This window comes from Piliocolobus tephrosceles, chromosome 6, assembly GCF_002776525.5.
Source record: "Piliocolobus tephrosceles isolate RC106 chromosome 6, ASM277652v3, whole genome shotgun sequence".
NCBI lineage: Eukaryota > Metazoa > Chordata > Mammalia > Primates > Cercopithecidae > Piliocolobus > Piliocolobus tephrosceles.
Genome location: NC_045439.1, coordinates 13,430,713 through 13,451,783, shown reverse-complemented (window position 1 = coordinate 13,451,783; position 21,071 = coordinate 13,430,713). Strand labels below are relative to the sequence as shown.

Here is a 21,071-nt window from a genome sequence, read left to right as displayed (position 1 = left end):
TAAAGATGTTACTAAAGACATCATAATGACAACTACAAATGCTCACTGGCAGTCGGCACCACGCTCAAAGCTTGCGTGCATTTCTTTCATTGTATTTAACAACCACTATGAGAAGTGATTTTACAAATGAGGAAAGTAGAGGACGGAGACTTTTAAAACCTGCCTAGGGTCTCACAGCAGGAAGGTGGTGGAGCGGGGACACAAATTCAGATCTCAGGCTGCGCTTCTCATTCCATTCCCCACTGCCTGCCCCCACAACCTCGCTCCCCATGCCTGCTCTGTGCCCTAGGCAGCTGTCCTCTAAGGCCACAACCACCTGCCTGCCTTCTCCTCTGGCCAAGTTGGGCCAACTGGAGGCACAACAGAAGATGGGCAAGAAGGAGAGAAGGAGGGGTGTACTTGCAGCATCCTCACGCCTCGACCCCCTGCCATATTTCTGGCAGGAGACACAGCCCCCATGGAGCAGGGCAGCCCCTCTCTCAATACTACCGCCTTCCCTATGGCTCCAGGTACATTTTGGTCCCCTTGTCAAACCCTCAGGCCTAGGGGTGGTGACAGCTCTCAGGGCTTATTAGCAGGGAACTTTGTCCTGTGCTGGCTCTCGGGCCTGCCCGCACCCTGTGATGGTCCCTTACTAAACTCTTCTTTGTTGCACCCCTGCAACGCGGCAGCTCTTGTCTGCTGGTGCCTTTAACTCCTCTTTCTTATTGTTTGCCAGGAAAGATGTTAAGGGATTTCCCCTATATAGAAAAAAAAATCCTTTAGACCTCACAGTAAGAAACTACTGGCCAGGCACAGTGGCTCAAGCCTGTAATCCCAGCACTTTGGGAGGCCGAGACGGGCGGATCACGAGGTCAGGAGATCGAGACCATCCTGGTTAACACGGTGAAACCCCGTCTCTACTAAAAATACAAAAAACTAGCCGGGCGAGGTGGCGGCGCCTGTAGTCCCAGCTACTCGGGAGGCTGAGGCAGGAGAATGGCGTGAACCCGGGAGGCGGAGCTTGCAGTGAGCTGAGATCCGGCCACTGCACTCCAGCCTGGGTGACAGAGCGAGACTCCGTCTCAAAAAAAAAAAAAAGAAACTACTAAGGAATGCTGTTCCCTCCCCATGGTGACAGGCCTGTGTACAAAACAACACAAAATAAAATCAAAACCAGGCTAGCTGAGAAGTTGCCCATCTCTGGGGCTCTTGGGTGAAGAAGGGGACGGGAAAGACACTTCCCAGTATCTCCTGAGACCTGGCATTGGCTGATCCTCACGGCAAGCCCAGGGGCCCGGGAAGACGCTCCCTGGTGCACAGACCAGGACACCAACGGCCCAGGAAGGAAAATGACCAAGCAGGGCCACGCAGGTGGAGCGGCCAGGATAGAGACTGTGCAGCAATGCCCACGTGTCAGCCTCCACAAGCAGCCTGCTGACCTGGGCTCGCCATCCCCTGGGGCCTCAGTTTCCCCTTTGATAGAAAAAAGAAACTGCAAGAGCTTTGCTGGGCTCTCATCACAGATTCCAAATTACACTCCACCCAACACCTCTTCCCAGAAAAAGCAGAATCTGAAGGAAGGTAGAGAGGCCATGGGCAGAGAACACTGGGCTCTCAGACAGAGCCAAACACCAACCCATTTCCACTACAGTCTGTGGCTCCAGTGGGACAGGCACCACCACCGAGAGGCCAAGACAGCTACGAGCGCAGGCGAAACCGGGCCACAGGAGCGATGCATCCGGGCCTGCAGAACCCCCATGCCCACCAGGGAGACGGGACACCACATCTCCAGACAGCCCTCCAGGTTTCCCTGCCTGGGGGAAACGGTGGGGTTCCCTTGGTGCTGGGGAAGGAGGTGAGCAGAGGGGACGCCCTGGTGTCCTTGCCTGGCATCGGCCTGAGGCCGGTAGACCTGACAACCGTGGCTGTTTGGAAAATAAGCTCTCCGCATCCCCGGCGCTCCGCTGAAGGTAAACAGCTGCACTCTGGAAACGGGCCACCCTCCTTTGTGTATTTTCCAAGCATTTTCATGTCAGTAAAACCCTTTTGTGAGAACAGCACCTTGGGACACACGAGGCCTAGGCCGCTCTCAGGTGTGGCCGCCTCTCGCTGTGGCATCTGTGCTGGGTACCAGCAGGGTTGTTGGCAGCTCTGGTGGCTCTTCCTCAGGTGCCTGACATGCCACAACTGCCCTGAAGGGGTCTGTCCCCTGAACACACTGCAAACGGGCTGCGGTTTCCCTCCACTGGCTGGAAAAGAGATGGGCCCTTGGGTGCGGCCCTATAGGAGATAGGGCCCAGCTCCTGAGACTGGGGAGGCCATGGAGGAAAGGACACTGTGCAGGGGGATGCCCGAGGGGGAAGGGCACCACAGAGGCGTGTCTCACAGATGCCATGGGGACAGAAACTCATTTCAAGGTTGTCATTCTGCTTTTCTGACCACACTCTGCCCCCAGAAAAGAGAATATTCCCGGGGACTTCTTGTCCTCCTCAGAGGATGGGGGCTGGTTTGTCCCTCTCAGCAGGAGCAAGAGTGTCTCAATGAAAGGCTGCCCGCCGGGACCTGAGGTCTGTGGGCGCTCTGTTTCCAAGTCACGCCATCTTGCAGGGCCCATGCTGGATCCTGCTCTGTGTGGCGCTTGGAGTTCAGAACTCGGAGAAAACAAGGGGCCACTGTTTCCCTCAGGGACGAAGGCAGAGACTTACTAGAGGTGGGGGCAGGGCCAGGAGACGGGACAAAGGCCTGCAAACCCCAGTGGCCCCAAAGTCCTCTTTGACTTCCAAAATGATTAACCCAGTCGTACCCAGCCTGGTAACCAAGCTGAGCTATGTCCTGACACTCCCTGTCTCTCCCAGGACCTGGAATTGGGGAGGGGTGGGCCAGGCAGACAGGCCTAGAAACCCATCCCCAATCCACCAGCTTCTGAACAAGAGCAGGTCACTGAGCTGTGGAGTACCTCCGTTTCCCCAGTCATAAAATGAGGATGCTATTAACCCTTCCCTGCACCTCACAGGATTGTTAAGAGTCCCAGAGCAAAAGTTCAATCCCCTTTCACATTTCTCAACTCATCTCAGCCCAAACAGGAAGAATTAGTGGCTCCCTTGTGTTCCCCACAGCCCCAGAACCCTTTGCACATCCCTCCAAGATTGCACTACAACTCCAGTTATGAAGCTGATTCTTTAATCCATTGTCTCCTGCTCCAGAGCTGGAGGCTGCTCTTCCTCTGTGGTATCATATAATCTTTCTGACCCAATTCCTCAATTTCTCAGTGACTGGTTTCCAATTACTCAGGTAATGGAGAGGGCTGTGTTGCCACCATCCTCTAGGAATCTCAGTTTCCTTGTCTTTAAAGCAAGAAGCCTCGCAATCCCAGCACTAGCACCCAGCTCTTGCACACTTGCTTGGTGCCAGGCTCTGCTCTAAGCACTTTACATGCAGTGAGTCACTCAATTCTCACAATGGTCTGAGATGCGGACTCATGAGAGGCACAGGGTGGTTAAATAACATGTCACAATCTCACAACCTCACACCCACTCTTAGCAGTACCCAGCCAGTGACACTCAATAAATGTCAGCTATTGTATCTCCCTATACTTACTATTCTTATTATTACTGATCAGTGGAAACTTTCCAAAAGTTTTGTCCCAACCAATAAAGGGTGAGAGGGCTGAGGTCTGACTTATTCCTCTGCCCTCTCCATGGATCTGAGAATCTGGGACAGAACTGCCATCACCTAAGTTCAAAGGCCTTGCCAAGCAGAAGCAGGTCTCTCTAGAAAGAAAAGTCAGATCTGGAAACCTCATGGACAGACTTCAAAAAGGATGCTGTGGCCAGACAGAGTGGCTCATGCCTGTAATCCCAGCACTTTGGGAGGCCAGGCGGGCAGATCACTTGAGGTCAGGAGTTTGAGACCAGCCTGGCCAACATGGTGAAACCCCATCTCTACCAAACAACACAACAATTAGCCAGGTGTGGTGATGGGCACCTGTAGTCCCAGCTCCTTGGGAGGCTGAGGTGGGAGAATTGCTCGAACCCAGGAGGCAGAGGTTACAGTCAGCTATCACGCCACTGCACTCAAGCTAGGGAGACAGAATAAGATCCTCACTCAAAAACAAAACAAAACAAAACAAAAAACAGAAGGAAAGGAGCTTGGTCTTGGAGGACTCCATGCCAGTGGTGTGTTTTCAATGGGTTTGATTCCAAACGAAGCCTGGAAAAAGGAGCTGGAGGCCTTTCCCTGGCAAGTACAACTCTCACTCTCAAAGGAGCTCCAGAGAGGTGAAGAGCTAGAGGTCACCGGGGGACAAGGACAGTACTGGTCACCCTAGCAGCCTCTGCCCCAGGCTGGGGAGGGAAGCTGTTGAAAACACTCTCTGACCCAATTCCCTGATTCCTGAGTAACTGGTTTCCAATTACTCAGGTAATGGGAAGAAACAGCCAACTCGTGAAGGCATAAGAGTGGGCAACTTTTCTCTATAAGATAAAGGGTCGAGACAACTAAATGGCCTGAGGATGGCGCTACCCTGTAGAGCCGAGGTTCTGGGAATTTATGAGTTGACATTAGACCCAGAAAAGTTACACCCATTCAGCAAGCACAGCTCCTTAAGAATAGGACTGGCCCTGAGTTCTCAGGATGGGCCAGTCCTGTTCTGCATTCTCAACACTGGGTGTTGGAGGGCCGGGTCCAAGAGCAGGCAAAGGATAAGCACACCCACTCCTGGGATGCTGGCCTAAGGAAATGATCAACAGGTGGAGGCCACTTCTGGCCTAGGGAGAGTCACTGACAACATACTGACAAGTGAAAAGACACAGAGTACATGTGTGAAAATGGGGTGCTGGCTAATGCTGGGCATGCCACCACAAAGGGCTAGTCACGAGCCACCGAGATGGTGTGGCTGGGCACAGTGGGGCACACCTTTAATCCCAGCTACTCATGAGGCTGGGGTAGGAGGATCATTTCAGCGCAAGAGTTTGAATCCACCCTGGCCAACATGGCAAGATTGCATCTTTTTTTTTTTTTTCTTCTGAGACAGTCTCAGTCTACCATCGAGGCTGGAGTACACTGGCATGATCTCCACTCAATGCAACCTCCGCCTCCCGTGTCCAAGCAATTCTCTGGCCTAGCTTCCCGAGTAGCTGGGATTACAAGCGTGCACCACCACACCCAGCTAGTTTTTGTATTTTTAGTAGAGATGGGTTTCACCATGTTGGCCAGGCTGGTCTTGAACTCCTAAATTCAACTGATTCACCTGCCTCAGCCTCCCGCAGTGCTGGGATTACAGGCGTGAGCCACTGTGTCTGGCCATATCTCTTAAAAAATGACAACAACAACAACAAAAGCAGTCACTGAGATGACAATGAAGAGGTCTTGATAGAGATAAGGGTAGGTGCTTGAATTACAACCACATGAACCAACACTTACTGTGGAAAAGGCTGATAAGAAAACCCAGAATATGAAAATAAAAGGACTGTGAGTAGCAGCCACTTTTCTGTTTTTGTTTGTTTGTTTTGTAGAGACGTGCTGGGTTTCCCCATGCTTGGCCAGGCTGGTCTCAAACTTCCAACCTCACATGATCCGCCCACCTCGGCCTCCCAAAGTCCTGGGATTACAGGTGTGAGCCACCACGCCTGGCCTATCAGCCCCTTTTCTGGACACAAGGCAGGACTGCACTTCCTGATTCCCTGGTAAATGGGTGATCATGTGACTCATTCTGGCCAATGAGCTGTGAGTGAAAACAGAACATGCTGTTTCCTGGGCAGAGCCCGTAACTGCAGGAGTGAGGTCTCCAGAGCCCTCTCCCCCCGCTGGTGCAAGACCAGCGACCTTCCAGATGCGGCTGCTCAGTTGTGGATCTCTGAGTGAACAAGATGGACAGAGCCTCTAGCTGGCCCTGTGGAGATGTGGCATGAGTGTGGAATAACCCACAGTTTTCAGCTAAGATTCTGAGGCTGTTGGTACATACAGCACAACCTAATCTGTCTTCATAAAATAGGTGGTCCCCCTACCCCAAGCTTTTCTTTTTCATTTGTTGAAACAAAGGAAGGACGGAAGGGAAGGGAAAGGGAAGGGGAGAAAAGCAGATTAAGGCAAACAGGCCCAGACAGGTGACTGCAAGGTTGAGAACGGAATTTAGTTGTGATTTTTTTCACATTGTAGTTTAGTATTTGGATGAGAGAGGAATGCGGATTTATCCTGTAAGAGGAAGATAACTTGTCAGAGTCCTTAGGAACAGAAGGCAGGAGCCTCGATAGAGCCACATCACGGACGTGGCTACTCCCCAGCATCCCAGGAAAGCTCACCCCTAGCAGTCCTCTCAATCTGCCAGATGAGTCCCTCGATCCATGTGTCTTGGCCAAGGGGCTGCTTCATCTGTGTTATTGTTCACAGTGGCACCTGAGAGGCTACAGTTATAGCTGATAGGAGCTAACCCCTCCCTCTGTTGCCAGGCACCAATCTAGTCCTGTCCCAGGGGGAAAGTATGAATCACAGGCTGGCAGAAAAAGAAAAAAAAGGGGGCATAAAAGGGCTGGCAGATCTGGACCCACAAGGCGGGAATCAGAGGCCACGTAACAAAGCCTGACCGCACTCTGTGTGTGTTGTGGGGAGAGCGGAGAGGATCCCACACATTCACCTCCTGTTGCCAGGCCTGGAGGAAGGAACTTGCAGAATCCTCTTGCCCACAGCACTCCTCCATGGCTGGCCAATGCTCTTCTTCCCAGGCCACCTCAAGCACAGAGGTGCTCCCTCCCCAGGGAGAAGGATGCCCAGGGGTCAGAGGGCAGGGGCTGAGCCTCCAGCTGTGCACCCTGGGAAAGGGTACATCCCTCCCCTCCCCAAGCCTGCTTCCTCGCCTGCGGAGTGAGGGTAAAGAAATATCCTTCCGATAGTCGTGATGAGCACACAGCCAGGGCCGGCCGTCGATTACTTCCCTCTGTGACTAGAGCTGACTATGCTGCACTGGTGTCAGCAAATAGGACTTTCTTCCTCACATGAGGCTGAATGTTCTCTGGCCTCCTTTGGCTTTCCACCGGCATGATTCTGATCATCACCTCCACCAGAACTACCGGGGCCCTTATCATATTCCAGGTGCTGCACTGAGCAAATGACAGACCTAATCTCCTAAGTACGTAAACTCCACGTCCTTAGGAGGCAGAGGCCACTGTCGCCATTTCACACATGAAGCAAGGAAGTCAAGAGGCAAAACAACCGAACTGAGGCTATATAACCAGCAAATCTCCCCCCAACACCCCCAGGTCCCTGTGGCTCCAGGACACAGGCTCCTGAGCTTTCTGCCTTCATCAGGAAGGGAAGTGGGCCGACAACACAGCCGGCTGGACATCCTTTCCTGACGTGCAGGGAGTGAGGCTTGGGGGAGCTATCATGTGGTCCGAGATACAATCTGAGGGGGCCAGAAGCAGGGAAGCACCCACAAGCACAGCGTTGCCAACCCAGACGTGCCCCAGCTCCAGGAGAAGAGGACAATTCTGAAATCTTAGTTGGCAGGCCTCAAGTTTTCAACCACACCATCTCCTGAGAGCCACCTAGGTCAGGAAGCCAGAGCCTGTCCAGGGCTGGAATCAGAGTCTTTCCATCCTGCCAGCCACCGACACAGCACACCACTGTCAGCTTCGCAAAACTCTCCAAGCTGAAGGGCCTGGCACTGGCACACCAACCCGGAAAACAAGGGCAGGAACGGAGGGCTGTGGGGGCAAGCAGGCAGTGGTAAGGCCTAGCACCGCCCACGTTGTTGTCTTTCTATTGTAGTTGTGGTGGTTTCGCCAGGCATAAAATCTTGACTTTTATGTAATTCAAATGTATATTTTCATCTTTTGATCTTTGCTCCCTAGACTGTTTTTTAAATCAGCCCATGGTTTTCTCAACTATTTTTACATTTTAAGTTGTTATCATTAAATCTTGGATCCACCAGGAGTTGTTTCAGTGGAAGACTGAGGTGTGCATCTGTGTACGTTTTCTTCCCGATGGGCACTCAAGTGTCTCAACAACATTTACTTACCCGTCTTTTACCCACTGTTTTCAAATGCCAATATTTTCATAATTCCCACATATTCTGGACTCTCCATTAATTTGTCTTGCATCAATACCACATTGATTTGGTTTGGTTTTCTTTTTTCCACACTGTTTTAATTACAATAGCTTCATAATACAGTTTAATACCAATAAGAGCTAGGTCCTCCATTCTTCACAATTTTCCTGACCAGTCATGCTCATTTATTTTTCCTACACACCCTTACGAATAGGACTTGGAGCTGGGAGTGGTGGCTCATGCCTGTAATCCCAGCACTTTGGAAGGCCAAGGCAGGTGGATCGCCTGAGTCCAGGAGTTTGAGACCAGCCTAGATGACAGAGTGAGACCCCATCTCTAAAAAAATACAAAAATTAGCCAGGCTGGTGGTGCACACACACCCATGTCTATCATCCCAGCTACTCAGGAGGCTGAGGCAGGAGCATGGTTTGAGCACAGATTGCACCACTGCACCCCAGCCTGGGGGACAGAGTGAGGCCCTGTCTAAAAAAAAGAAAAAAAGAATAGGACTTGGATGGAGAATTAGTTATATTTATGTATCAATTCAAGGAAAATCCATGGTTTGGTCATGAATCCTCTTAACCAAGAATACCACATTATTATATTTGCAGCTGATATCACAAATGACTAATCTCTCTCAAATATAATTAAGATCGTACAAACTGATTTTTTTAAAAAGACAACCTAACACAACAGAAAACATGAACAAAAGATATGTTTGAATGTAAGTACAGAAAATTAACTACAAAAGGCTCCCAACATATAAGTATTAGAAAATACTCAACCTCATTCATACAACAAATGCAAATTATAACTACATTAGGATATCATTTTTTTATGCACCAGATTGTTGAAAGTCAGAGAGACGGGTAACACGCCGTGTCGGCCAGGGCTGGGGGGATGTGAATTTGACCATCTCAACAGGCAGCAAGTTGGTAATATCTGTCACAATTTAAATGCATAACCTTTCTCATCCAGGAGTCCCACTTCCAGGAGCTGATCCCACAGGGTGAACTCACCCACATATGCACTTACGCACATTGCTGCACTGTTTGTAATCGCCAAAAATTAATAACTAAATAAAAGTCCAACAAGAAGGGACTGAATCACTTATGATGACCCATATGGTGGAAGACCATGCTACCACAGAAGAGAGCGGGGAGTGCTTCCTGTAGTGACATGGAAAGATCTCCAAGAAGGTGCCGATCACTGAATATAACACACTAGAATATGTATGGGGAGGGAAAAAAAGGGTTACACAAAATCAACATTTGCCTGTATAGTAAGTCTTCATTGAACACTGGGGATAGGTTCTTGGAGGGTGCAGCATCAACTGAATTGTACAGCAGGTCCTCAAATAACATCAACGTTGAATTCCTTCAACGTCACTTTTTTATAACAGTGAGAAAAAAATTGGTTTCATTATATATTTCGTTTAAAGTCACAGTCCTCAAGAACCTATTGAAGACTTAAGTGAGATCTTACTGGATATGCACAGCGTATGTGGGAATGTGCACAAGAAACTGGTCAGAGTGGCAGCCACCACGGGGGAGAGGACCAGCGGGCTTGTGGGACCAGGGTGAAAGGGAGACTTCTCATCATGTGCTCCTGGAAATTTAAAACCAGCAAAATGTCTTATTTACTTACTGAAAGTTTGTAAATTACCAACTGAGCAGTCTTTAGGAAGAACACACGTTTGAAGTCTGAGAGTCAGACAGGCTTAGATTCAAATCCAGCCAATAATTAACAGCCATGGAGCACCTCTGTGCACCCAGCCCAGCTCTAAGCACTTCGCATGAACTATCTCACTTAATCACCTCAATGACCCCGTGAGGCAGAGCCAATTATTATTCCCATTGTACAGATGGGGACACCAAGGCAACTCGCCTTCATCCACATAGCTAATGAGGAAGGAGCTGGGAGGGGCCAGGCCAGGGAGGCAGACTCTGGGCTACACAACTGGAGAACCACACTCCAGATGTTCCAACACAGGGACACGTCTACAACATGTGCATGCACGTGGACAATCGTGTACATGTGCCTCTCAGCACTCCTCCGCAGATCTCAGAGCCCATGCACCAGCCACTGAGTGAGCAAGACAGTCATCAACAGAACACAGAAATGATTTTCACTGCTGTCCAACTGCCCTTTCCCACCAAATGGCACACATGACAACCTGAGGCTCACCCAGGGCCACCTGACCCAGCTGCTCTGGCTGAGCACAAGGGGCTCACTGAAAAACCGTCCCTGCTCTCAGTGCCCGAGGAATCCTGGCTTTCCTCTCTCCAACATCTGGCCTGAGGCTTCAGTACTTTCCAAGTCACCTAGAGTGCAGTGGGGAAAAAAAGGGGCGGGTGCTTGGCTTTCTACACTGAGAGGACCTCAGTGGGAAACTGGCACTGTGGGCTCACACATCTGCTGGCTCCAGCCACAAACCCGGAGGCTGCTCTCCCATAGCCACACACTCAACATGCCCTGGTTCCCTTGCACGTGCACAGGAGCCACAGGACATGTCCTGGCCAACAGAATGGGAGCAGACATGGTGGGTGCTTCCAGGCCAAGCTAGTTCAAGTGTACAATGAACAGCATGCCTTCCCTAGACCTCATTCATGTGGCTGACAAAAAACACTTGGATGACAGAATAACCTGATGGAGTGAACCCAGATTGAGTCACTGCTTGGAGAGGCCACCAGTCTCCACTGGACTGTGACATGACCAGGAAACCAACTCCCAGAGGTACAGGGCAGCCTATTTTAACACCTTTGCTCAGTCTGTTAACGAGCTCTCCAGCCAGGACAATCTCTCCCCAGGCACTGTTCACTGTGTGCCTATGCCAAGGATGGCTTTGGAACTCAAGTCCCAGGTACTGGAAGCAATGGAGCAGCAGAGGCAGCTGTGGGCAGACCTGGGCCTTCAGTCAGTGATCTTCAACCCCCTTGAGACACTGTTTCCTCACTGGTACAATAGAGCTGATGACAGCTGCCACCAGCATTCCACAAGACGGTGTTGGTGAAGCCTTAGCACCAAGCCTGGGCCAGAGCAGGCCCCCTGCAGGCACCCTCCCCAAGCAGGTGTCAGCTCTCGGACACTCCGGAACCTCATCAATCACAGTTCCCATTGGATCTCCCACCTCCAACGCCAAATGGTAACCGCCTTCAGGTTCAGCTTCGGCATTTCTAAGGCTCAGCGTCCCAGGCACGATGGTGGGGCTGTGGCTCCTCCCTCCCATTGAGAACACTTCACTGCCTCCTCACAGTGGTGCCTACTCAGGGAGAACAGAGAGGCTCAAGCTGACTGAGCTTACACCACTGGTAAGTTGCAGAGCATTCTCCTTAGCCTGTGCCCTCTCCCTGAGGACAGGGACTGTGTCTTATTCCTCCCCATGTCCCCTGTGTGGCCCGGCACCATGCCCAGTTGTTCTAGAAACCAGCAAACATGGACTGAATTGATTCCGCAAGGCTGGAGAGATTCGTGCCATTCACATATCCATACAGTATGTACTGGGCATTTCCATAACCACCCTCCAAGGACATGTTATCCCTGCTTTGCACCAAAAAAATGAGGACAGGATGAGATGAGGGAACTTGTGGAAGGTCACTGAGAGGAAGGGCAGGCCCATGTTTTCTTACCACTCCCTTCCCCACAGCCAACACCTCACACTGCCCGCCCCTCACCTCCACCTGGGGCCTAGACCCTTGGGGACCCTGAGCTTAGTTATGTCTGTGTTGGACTCTGGAGGATATGGTGGGGGAGGTGAGAATCTCCTGGTTAAAGAATTCCACGATGTCCCAAGCAGCCCGGGAGTAAGCCACACATGCCCTGGGCCTGGCAGGGTAAGAAAAAGCAAGCCGTCTCTGGGCAACAGAGTAGTCAAGGACACTCGAGCCACCGTAGCTTCAGTCCCAGGGTGTACCTTGTAGAGAGGAGACATGGGCCACAGGAAGCTCAAAATGCACACAAGCACCAGGCAGCTGTGCTTTCAGCCAAGCTGGCAGACCACGATCCCTGTGGGCCAAAGATGCCACGGCTCTTACAACAAGCACATACAAGGCAGGAGACGGCCACCACCTCTGGTCACCAGCACGGCTTCCTGGGCATGACCCTTGTCCTCCCAAGCAGGCCATGAGCATCTTGCAGGCCCTTTCCTCTAGAGCCAAGCATAGTGAGGATTGGATAGTCACAGACACCGGCCCTCCCAGGCCCAAAGAGAGTGGACAAGGCAAGGGTAACAGAGGAAGCCACTGACAGTCCCCAGCCGATTGTTTCGGGGCACCACATCAGACTGTCCCGAAGCTGAAAACGTGCTGTGGCGAGGGATCGATTTCTATCGAGCTCTCGGCCAGATGAATTCAAAGGCTGCTACCCCCTTCCAGATACCCAGCTACCCTGTCTCTCTGCACTTCCCACAGAGGATTTCAGATCCAGGACTGAACCACCTGGATCCCAACTTCCCTCCCAGATGGTAAGCACGAAGTTAGCACGCAATGCATGCAACACTCCCTTCCAACTGCCAACGTGGGAACTGAGGGTGTGAGAGCGGCACCCCACATTTACACTCAGTAGAGCTGACTGGAGAATGTGCAAAAATAAAATGAGGTGACACGTCCCACTTGACAAATGCTGAAAACATCAAGAATGCAGTCACAGCCACCCTTCTTGCTTCTGCCCTTTATCCAAGATGTAAATAAAAGAGAAACCGTTACTGCTTCATGAATCACACACAAAAGCCTGTTCTTTACTCTGCTCCGGTTTTCTCAAAGCCTCAGTTTGTGTGAGTGATGGATGGGAAAGACAACAGGACTTGTTTTCTTTCATTCGTTCATTCATTCATTCATGCACTCATTCATTGAGTAATTAAGTGAACAGAGTAATTTTGTGCCTAGCATTGCTCAAGCTCTGAAGACACAATGTGAAGACGACCACCAGGTCCCTGTCCTCAGTGCTCAGACTCACACCCTAGTGTGGGGGACAGATAAACAAGTAAATGAAGTGACTGCAGGCGCCACCAAGGGCTGCAGTATCAATGAAGTGCAGAGGGCATGATGGGAAAGGGGGGCACTCATCAGAAGGCCTGGTACAGGCTAAACTGTGTTCCCAAAACACAGTATGTTGAAGTCCTAAGCCCCAGTATCTCAGAACGTGACCTTGTTAGGAAATGGAGTCCTTGCAGATGACCTTTGTTAAGATGAGGTTATACCAGAGCAGGGTAGGTCCCTAGTCCACAATGACTGGTGCTCCTATAAGAAGGGGAAATTTAGACATAGACCCCCACAAACGAGGAACATCGTGGGGAGACAGAGGCAGAGATGAGGGTGATACTTCTACATTCCCAGGAACGCCAAAGACGGCCGGCAATCCACCCCCAGCAGGGAGAGACGGCTGGTACAGGTCCCGACACCTCGGAAGGAGCCCTGCATGGGATCTCAGACTTGTCACCTCCAGAACTGGGAGGGGTGCATTTCTGCTATTTAAGCTGCCCAGTTTGTGGCCCTTTGTGACAACAGCACTGGCAAATGAATCCAAGGCCTTTCTAAAGAAGGGTTGGGCAAGAAGAAGGCCCAGGAGAGACCTGGGGAAGAATGTTCTGAACTAAGAAGGCAAGTGCAGGGATCCCAAGCAGAGGAGGCCAGCATGGGTACAGGGGACAGGGGACAAAGAGGTGGGGGCACGATTAGAAGTCAGTGTCCTCAGAGTGGGGGAAGCTGGCAAAGGGCCATGAGTGAGGGAGTTAGATGCCTCAGTCCCTTTGGAGAGACCGTTGTGGAAGTTAACACAGGTGAGGCGTCAGCACCTTGCCTGGTACAGGCTGTAAGCGGTTCATACATGGCAGTTGCCATTTTTATGGCTTCATGGAACAAGGGACTTAGATAAGATTTTCGGAAACCATGATGCTTCGAAGAGAGCAGCGGGCCGGGGTCAGGAGCCTGGCACTGACTTGCTCTGGGACCTCGAGCCATCATTTCCCTTGTCTGGAACCTGGGGGCCTGGGCTTTAACGAGGGCCCCAGACCCCCTAAGTCCTCCCGGTCTGGCTCCAAGAGGTGGTGGTATGAGAATAAGTGCCCATCTCCAAGTGGGATTCCAACTTCATGTCCCCAAACTTTTCCCCTTCCATGCCCTGGCTTCTGGCCTGGGATGTTTATTTTTGCTGACAACAAAAAAACATATTTCAACGTTTGCTTTATCTCCATGTTCCCCCTAGAATGGCAACTGGCAGCCCTGGCCACAGGTGGCAAAGAATTCTCCAAGTCAAAAATATTTTCTATGCATCCTTTTTAACAATAAGGAGGGGAAACTCTGACTCAAATTCCTACAAAGCCTGCACAGATTATTATTTAAGCCCTGAAGCTGTACTCTTTCTATATTCATTGCTTTCCAGTCCCAAGAGAGCATTCCTTGAGGCAGTTTTCCAAACTGGTATTTGATATAATAGTAATAAAGCAGCCGGGTGCAGTGGTTCACGCCTGTCATCCCAGCACTTTGGGAGGCTGGGGCAGGCAGATCACTTGAGGTCAGGAGTTTGCAACCAGCCTGGGCAACACGGTGAAACCCTGTCTCTACAAAAAATAGAAAAGTTAACTGGGCATGGTGGCACGTGCCTATAATTCCAGCTACTAAAGAGGCTGAGGCAGGAGAATCACTTGAACCCAGGAAGCGGAGGCTGCAGTGAGCCAAGATTACGCCACTGCACTCCAGGCTGGGCGACAGAGCGAGACTCTGTCTCAAAAAAAAAATAATAATAATAAAGCAGCATTAACTTTTTTTTAAACATTTCTTGAAAAGGGGAAGTTCAGTACTCAAAATCATTTGCAAAGACTCGGTTGTGTCAAGCTAAGCAGAAGCTTTGCTGCAGGACTTCTCAGGTACTTTAATACGTTCACTTGCATAGAGATGTGCAGAGAGGAGGAAGCGAACACTGAAACTCTTGCATACTCACTTGGGAGAATTCCAGAGAATGCTGCCAGGTCACAGAAATTTACTGACCCACATCTGACCTGCCCCACCCTGGATGGGAGGAAGTCCCCCGGGGACCATGTACACACCAAGCTGGGCGGGGCAGCTTGATGCCCTTGAATATCTTCCGATTAGCCTCATCTAGAGGGCACACATCCACCCAGCTCTGGCTGTGACCCTGGTGAGTCGCTGGGACTCAGGAAGGGGCCATCGCACTCTGCAGACTGCAGTGTACTCCACAGCTCTGAGCAGCTGCTCAGGGAAACAGGTGACAAAGGCCAACACGGATTGGATCACGCACCCTGCAAAGCCAGCCCTTTTCTCCTCTGGCAAAGGAGCAGTTGGGCTTCAACTCCCTGGCAGCAGTTGTAAGCTGCTGAGAAGGCATGGACACAGAGACCCCTATAGAGACTCAGGGCGATAGCAGATCTGTGCCAATGCCCTGCCAGGGCTTGGGAAAGGTACAGGCATCGGTTTTCCCAGGGTCTACAAATGAAATCAGCACACTCAAATTTGTAAATTTCTGGGGTCCCAGTTTTTGTTCAGAAGCCTGTGACTAAGTGTCATTTGTTATTCCTGCAATCCTACAGATGAGAGTAGGACCGACGGTCATCTCAGCCAGACCTAGGGACGGGGTCAAGGGAGGTTTCCTGGGGTGGGCGATGTTAACATAAACCAATTGTGCCTTGGCACAGCAGTGCCTCAGTGACTCTGAGGCAGCAGCCGTGTGACCTGTGAGCCTGGTGAAAAGGAGAGAATAAGAAAAGCTGGATCAGTGTGCAGGGCTGCCCTGCCTTGCTGCAATAACTTCCTAACCAGAGAAGGAAGGAGGCTTCCTCAAAGCCCCACAGCAGCCAACTCTCCCCAACATTTCCCACCACCTCCTTTGGGCCGGCCCTGCTGGGCATGGACATCAGAACCAGGGTCTAGAGAGGGAACACTGATGAGTAATCAGTCAACAGTGACCACCCGGGAGTGAGCGCCCCAGGGCAGGACTGGCAGAGGAACAGCGGGAGCCTTGGGAAGGGGAGGCTCCTGCTGAGAAAACCAAACAGCACTTCATGCAGGAAGCTAGGCCAGACAGGAGGTAAAAGGTACGTGTCTAAGGAAAGGCAGAGAGGAGAAAGAGGCACTGGAGAGAGACAGACACACCCCCACTGGTCCCCAGGGCCTCAGGAACGGCATGTGTGAATGTGTGTGCGCGTGAGTGTGGGTGTGTGGTGCGGCACAGGAGGGCTCGTGGGCAGCACAGGGGTAGCCAGGTGGTGAGGTCTACAGCTACGGCAGGAATGATGCAGGGGAGGAGGCAGAAAGAGAAGCAGGACTGCACAGCAGCTGCGGGACTGGGGACTGAGGGGCAGGGGGCATGCACAGGACCTCTTCTGGTGAGGGGTAGGGGTAAGGCACCAGCTGGTAGCCTTTCTCCAAACTCAGGAATGGGGGAGAAAGAACAGGCTCTGATGCTGGGGACCTGCTGCCCCCTATCCAAAGTGTAACCCCAAAAGCTGTCTAATACTTCCCCGTGGGTCCTGGTAAGCCCTGCCCTGACACCTTCCTCCTAGGTGCCCTCCCCCACATCCTGCCCTCAGCACACTGAACTGGGAGGTGGCTTTAGCCACACAGCACCTGCAGCAGCTGGGAGTTCCTGTGGCAAACTATCCCCACCACCCCCGCCCCCTGTGGAGCAGGAAAATGCTCTGGAAAACCTACCCCGACCAGAGGCAAAGTGACTGGGCTCACAGAACGCAAAAAGCCTCTTGATTCTGACCCAGAAAACTCTTCTGGGGGCCCTAAAGGCCCCCTCAGAGGGCCACTCTGGCCCCTCTGCCCAGTCTGTGCCTTCACTCCTGTACTCCTGTGCTTTTCCTCTCTGAGAATGGAATGGGGAGGCGGGCTCCACCACAGCTGGCCCCCCGGGCTGGGAGATCTGTCTGCTCTGCTCCCCACTAGAGGGCAGGCCAGCCTGAGCTGCCTGGGGGCCCCTGGGACCTCCCACATCCTGCGTGAAGGTGAGGACTCAGGGAAAGCCTATGGCTAAGTGGGTACATAACGACCCACCAAGCAAGGGAGAAGCAGACACTGAGATGGAAGTGGCAGCTGCGCCCACTGAGGGATGGTGAAGAAGCCAGGTTAGCAGCAGATAAGGCTGGCATGGCCCCAGGACACATGGGCAGGGGGCAGTGCCACTGCCCAGGGGGCTATGCCCCATGTGGGCCTACACCGTAGGGCCGAGGGTTCAGTGGTTCCCTCCAACAGCGGTCCTGGCCCTCCTGCCACCTATGGAGCCTGGCAGGCCTTCCCTTCTCCAGCCCCACCCCAGGTAGCACTGATGGGCCTGGCCTCTGGGCACCTGCACCTAAAAAGCAAGTCCTATAGGGTGCACACACCTCCTTCTTTTGGGTCCTTCCTCTTCTCCGCTAGGTTCTAGTGGCTTCAGGACAACAGCGTGCTGTCCTCTGCCCACTGCCCCCTCTGAAACACACAGATGAGCTCACCTGAGCTCTCCGCTCACTAGGCGGCAGATCTGTGGGACCTTAGTCACATTATGTTGCAGACATTCATTCAACAAATAGAGACCAGGCACTCGCTGTGGACTGAATGCTGCACCAGGGCAGCAGGGATGGCCTCAAGGGCAGACATGGTTGGCAATCGGGCCAGTGAGGCAAAATAAAATGGAGGCTCTTTCAGAATGACCCAAAAGAGTACAGCGAACACACAAAGGCAGGCACAGGTATTCAAACTGGGCAGTCAAAAACCGACTCAAAGGAGATGGCAGGTAAGCTGAGCCTTGAAGGACAATGGGACGCCTCCCTCATCTCCCATGGGCGTGTAGATCTGCACATGTACACCAGAGAGCCCCAAATCACCAGAGTAGACTAATGTGCTATGGAAATTCTGCACTGAGAAGCCAAGGAGAACGCGAGGTCAACAAATGGCCAAAGAGGCCACACTGTCTAGGAAACAGGACGGGAGGGAGGGAGGGGGCTCAGGCCGCAGAAACCTATCTGGCTGCTGTGACACCGGTGAGTGGGAGGCAGTGGTCTACTAGGCGCTGCAGAAGGCCCAGGATGGAAACAACCACGGCTGCCCAGGGCCTGGTGCCCAGCAACACCATGAACAGCCGCCTCACCCTCCTGGGTACCAGGAGATGGCAGAGGCAGGTTTCAACCCACCCAGGTCAGTCTGGACCAGAGCCTCCTGCTTCAGTTACTGGGCCTGTAACTTCCCACCAGAAACCAGCTGGGCCCAGGGCCTAGCCAGGAGCCCAGAGAGGTCCGAGGCCTGGGCTGAGGGTGGTGGGCCGAGGTGGATGTATGTGGTGCCAAGTGGCTGCCTCTTCCCAGCCTGACTCCAGCATTTGATGACTAACTTGTATTTTTCTCATTCCCGAGGAGCATCCTCAGAGTTTGGAAACAAGTGGGAGGAGTACTCACCAAGCCCAAGGCCACCCCTTCTAAGAAAGGGCTACAAAAGCAATGGTGGCGTCAGTGAGACCTGCCCCTCCCCAGGAGCCCAAGGTCGACAACTTCGGGAGCTACGGGGAGCAGAGGCCACAACTGGAGGAACACGGTCCCTGTCCTGCTGGGAGGAACCCCTCCTGTAGCAACCAGCCCTGCTCCAGGAGGCCCACATGGTGCAGTGGACTGCAGTGTCTAAAGGGCACGTGGCTGAGGCCACAAGGTCACGCTCTGTGACAGCGTGGGAAGACCTGCAAACATCTCACTGAGGTTTAAGATAAACCAAAGATGCTGAGAGAACAAACATGACAGGCTCCTCAGTATTCACGACTGCTTTCCCGCATGTCAGACACAGCCAACAATGACAAACACGTGACCTCCTCCGAGAGGCTGGTGGGAGCACGCGCCCCATCTGACCCCCGCAGCTCTTGCTGCTTGCTGGTGGCAGCCTCTCCATACCCCGTAACCCCAGGCCAGCCTCCCCAGCGTTCTGAGGCCCGCACCCCTCATGACTCATCAGGCTCAGCACCCCAGGGGCCAGGAGAGGGCTCTCCCCCAGGAACACTGCCCCTATTCTCTGGGCTCTGGGATCGTTACCAACAACCCGCACCGCATTCTCTCCCACTCATCTCAATACTGCAGGGGAGGGTGGGGGAGGATGTGGCCCCCAGAACTTGGAAATGCCAAGAAAAATCCCCCCAAAGCAGAGCAGGGAAGGGCTGAGAGATGCTGACAGCTGCCAAAAAGGGACCTACCTGCTGTCAAGGGGTAGAAGCCCCAAAGCTCAGTGCCTGTGACTGTCAGAGAGCTGTTAAAGCCACGGAACACACAGAGCCTCCCGGCTGGGCGACAATGCCCTGGCTGTTCCCCCAGCCCCCACCCCCTAACAGTGCTCCTTTTTTCTTGGGCACTGACCCTCACTTGTCAGGACTCTGTCCTCAGAAGAGCCCACAGGGCCAGGCAGCTGGACCAGGAAGGCCCTGGGAGGCTGTTCCCTTGCTCCCTGGGTGGCTCCTGCTCTGAGCCAGGCCAGTCCCAATCCCTGGGGCCTACACAGGAAGCTCCTGAGTCACAGCAAACCTCCCTGCCAACCCCCTGACCCCGGGACAATGGCACCTCCATGCCCTTTGCGTGGTCAATAGGGCAGTGTTGATAGGAAAAGAGGAGACCAGCACTTCTCAGCCCAGGATGCCAGATCCTGCCTGCATTTCACCATGGGTGTGTGTGGGTGTGTGTCTGCCTTTCTTTCAAACAGACAGTCAAGGTCAAACTCACTGAAAATTCAAAGTGTGGTAAGAGTTATTAAAGGTATTTCAAGGAATATGACGGCTGGGTTTCACTGCTGGAATAAACAGCAGCCACTGGCTGAAGGCCTAGGTAAGCTTCCGGATGTAGCCCCAGGCCTGAGCAGCCTAGACGCACCTTACATGTTCACCTGGGCAGCCACCTGCAAGGCTGGCTCCCACTTCACAACAGGAGTCCAAGGCCAGGCCCAAGACTCAAGAACTCCCACTGGCAAGCCCAGGGGCTGAGATTCAAACTCAGTTTCCAGACAAGGTGTGGTCTGGATGCTGAAGACAAGGGAGACAGAGGAGTGCCACGTGGGGCCCTAGGAACCCTGAACGTGACCCAGCTGCCTCCTGCAGTGGAGATGGTAAGACTCAGGCAGAATAAAGATACCAGCTGTGTCTATAAAGTAATGCAGCTTTTCAAAAAACTATCTTTTTTCTCTGATCAAATTAACGTCCATTGTAAGGGATGTTTACATGCCCAGTTATTTACTCAGGGATCAAAAAATTTTAACTTAATCTCAGAGATAGCCCATAACATTTGTATTACATAACATACTCCTCCAAGTTTTTAATATTTATCTTTGCTAAAACTGAAATTATACTACACAAACATCTGGATCCTACTTTTTAATTAACAAACTATAATGAACATATTCCTGTGACATGACATACTCTTCCTCCCTTTTTTTTTTTTTTGAGACTGAGTCTTACTCTGTTGCCCAGGCTGGAGTGCAATGGCACAGTCTCAGCTCAGCCTCCCAAGTAGCTGGGACTACAGGCGTGCGCCACCACACCCAGCTAATTTTTGTATTTTTTGTAGAGATGTGCTTTTGCCATGTTGGCCAGGCTGGTCTCAAACTCCTGACCTCAGGTGATCTGCCCACCTCAGCCTCCCAAAGTACTGGGATTACAGGTGTGAGCCACCGCATCCAGCCAACATTGCATATTATTCTAAAGCATTATGATTAAAAGGTAAATCAAGCACAATTTATTTAATCAATTCCCTACCTTTTAATGTTTGGTTGTTTCTAATTGTACAATCATAAATAACATAGAAAAAATGACTGAATTATATCCATATACTCTCTTTTAGAAGGGAAAGAAGAGTGGGATATATGTGGGGTTTTTTAATTTATTTTTTGTTTGTTTTTTGAGGCAGAGTTTCACTTTGTCGCCCAGGCTAGAGTGCAATGGTGCAATCTCGACTCACTGCAACCTCCACCTCCTGGGTTCAAGTGATTCTCCTGCCTCAGCCTCCCATGTAGCTGGGATTACAGGTGTGTGCTACCACACCCAGTTAATTTTTGTATTTTTAGTAGATGGGTTTCACCATGTTGGCCAG

General features: G+C 51.9%; 1 protein-coding gene across 4 annotated transcripts in view; it reads right to left on the bottom strand.

Annotated features, from left to right (window-relative positions):
* The window catches only part of ITPK1 (inositol-tetrakisphosphate 1-kinase), a 186,789-nt gene that overhangs the window by 77,588 nt on the left and 88,130 nt on the right, over nucleotides 1-21,071 (bottom strand). The gene's annotated exons all lie outside the window — the stretch shown is intronic.